This window comes from Lagopus leucura, unplaced genomic scaffold, assembly GCF_019238085.1.
Source record: "Lagopus leucura isolate 7727_CA_CO unplaced genomic scaffold, USGS_WTPT01 34332-0_obj-0_obj, whole genome shotgun sequence".
In the NCBI taxonomy this organism is placed as follows: domain Eukaryota; kingdom Metazoa; phylum Chordata; class Aves; order Galliformes; family Phasianidae; genus Lagopus; species Lagopus leucura.
The window spans coordinates 119-2,740 of NW_024966658.1; the positions used below are offsets into that span (position 1 = coordinate 119).

The following is a 2,622-nucleotide window of genomic DNA, read 5'->3' on the forward strand; positions in this document are numbered from 1 at the left end:
TCACCCCTCCAGGCACTTGGTGTAGTGCGTGCCGTTCCAGCCGCAGTTCCCACTGCGGTCCCCTCGCGCGTTCACGTCCCTGAAGCAGCTCAGTGGGGCACGGCGGGCGGCTGCGGAGTGGGAGAAAGGAGGAGATTGCTGTGGTGAGGCAACTCCCGATGGTTTCTGTGGGTGTTCTGATGGCCCAATGTGTTTTATGGATTCTATTTGTGTGCGTGTCTTGTTTTCCTCTTTTTGGCTGTAATGAAGTGGCTATGGGGAGAGATTTGCTGCAAGGGAACAGTCAGCGGTCAGAGAACAGACCACGCTCCTTTGTCTGGAATAATCTGGAGTGGAAGATTGGGATAAAGACTGCAAATCTCTCCAAAGCCTATTTCTTTCTTTCTTTCTTTCTTTCTTGCTTGCTTGCTTGCTTGCTTGTTCTTTTTCTTTTTCATTAAAACAAATGTGCCAGTGTATCTTAGATTTACCCTGAAACCAGAATCCCTACCGTTATGCTCTGTATGAACAGGAAGGATTCTGGTCAGACGTCAGAAACAACTCCCAGAGTTGGGTTTCAGCAAGACAGAACCACTTCCAACCCGGGGAGCCCCCAGTTTTTCATCCTCATATTCGCCAATCGTTGCCTACAGCGTGGCCAACGCTGCTGCCTTCGTGGGCAAGGTTTGTGGCTCTGCAGACTCCAAACTTTGTGTAGATGTGGCAGAGCACGGAGGAATGTGGTTTTGTTTGCAGAAGACTTGCGTGTGCTCATAGCGAAACCTGCAGCTCGAGTCCTGGTGGTCACTGCTGCTGTCGGTGAGGAGGAAGTGCGGAGCCCATGTGCTGTGCCACGGCCCTGGGACGTGACCTGGGGAAGTCTGCTACTTCCTACAGAACTGAGAGAGCCTCAAAGAGGATGTGGGCATGCGTTGCACTTCAAGTTAAAACGGGGGGAAATGTAGATGCGCAAATTGGGAGCGCTGCTGCTTTCAGCTGCGTAAGAAGGGTTTCGATGGCTGTTTTCATCGTGCGTTTATTTCTGTTTCTTCATTACTAGAAGTGCCATTCCCTTGTCCCACTGAGTGCGAGACGCAGCTAAGCAGCACTGCAGCAGCTAATGCCTGAGGGAACCACGTTTCTGCTGCCCTGACTATTGTAAACAGATATTTTATACTGCCTTTAAATGTGTGTTGTTTCACCTGTGTAGTGGTGTAGCTACTGTTATAAAACCCCGGGGCATTTCAAAAGTATTCTGTAATAATTCCTTCTTGTCTCCTCTCCCCCAGGTGCTCAGCCCCAGGGTGCTCAGCCTGTCCCCACCAGGCCCCCACCATCTCTGCACCCTCACTGGGCTCTCCCCAGCAGTTCCCTTTCTACCTGGAACTGGGGAGCCCAGCACTGGGTGCAGTACTCCAGGTGTGCCCCCCCCAGGGCAGAGCAGAGGGAAGGAGCACCTCCCCGTCCTGCTGCCCGCATTCTGTGCATCCCAGCTGGCCTTCTTGGCCTCCAGGGCGCACTGATAGTGTGTACTCAGCACTGGTGAGGCCGCACCTCGAGTGCTGTGTGCAGTTTTGGGCCCCTCACTGCAAGAAAGATATTGAGGCCCTGGAACGTGTTCAAAGGAGGGCAACAAAGCTGTGAGGGGTCTGGAACACAGGCCATATGAGGAGGCTGAAGGAGCTGGGAATGTTCAGCCTGGAGAAGAGGAGCTCAGGGCAGAGCTCACTGCTCTCTATGACTGCCTGAAGGGAGGTTGTAGTGAGCTGGGGGTCGGCCTCTGCTCTCATGTCATCAGTGATAGGAGCAGAAGGAATGGCTTCAAGCTACGGCAGGGGAGATTCAGGCTGGACATGAGGAAGAATTGCTGGTCAGAAAGGTCAGCAGTGCAATGGATGCCCAGGGAGGTGGGGAGGCACCGAGCCTGGGGGTGTTCAAGGAAAGGCTGCATGTTGTGTTGAGGGACGGGGTTCAGTGGGAGCTGTTGGGAATGGGGGAACGGTTGGACTGGGGGAGCTTTGAGGTCTTTTTCATCCTCGGTGATTCTGTGATGCTATGATTGTATGATTCTATAGTCTGTGATCAGCCTGCAGCCAACGGTTGACCAACCAGGACCCCATTGGCCTTCTTGGCCACCAGGGCACACTGCTGCCTCATGGTCAGCTGCTGGTCAACCATTGGCCAACCAGGACACCAACAGCTCTCTTGGCCATGGGGGCACACTGCTGGCTCATGATCACCCTGCTGGTCACCAGGACCCCCAGGTCCTTGTCCACAGAGCTCCCTCCTTTCTAGCAGGTCAGCCCAAGCCCATACTGATGCCTAAATGCTGAAGCATTTCTAAGGCAAGAGCTAATTCCATGTGGGATGATTTGCTGATTCCTTATGTCAGTTATCTTGCCTTTGCCAAACAGAGCCTTGCACTGCGCCTCGTGGCTGTGGCACTGCCCTTCGTAGCAGCGGTTGTTGTTGCCACATGGAGTTCCATCTTGCTTAAACACATCCACAGGGCAGCTGGCTGAGTTGCCATTGCAGTACTCTGGCAGATCACACTCGCTCTGGTGCGCTCTGCAGATTTTTCCTGCTGGCTGAAACTGTGAAAAGGGAAGGGAAGGGAAGGGAAGGGAAGGGAAGGGAAGGGAA

The 2,622-nt window shown here is 53.6% G+C and overlaps 1 long non-coding RNA gene across 1 annotated transcript; it reads left to right on the top strand.

Annotated features, from left to right (window-relative positions):
- The first annotated feature begins 540 nt into the window (after nt 1-540).
- Nucleotides 541-1,167, top strand: LOC122192720. Its single transcript, XR_006182675.1, has 3 exons — nt 541-663; nt 736-798; nt 1,040-1,167. It is a non-coding gene; the product is annotated as an uncharacterized LOC122192720 (long non-coding RNA).
- The last annotated feature ends 1,455 nt before the right edge of the window (nt 1,168-2,622 follow it).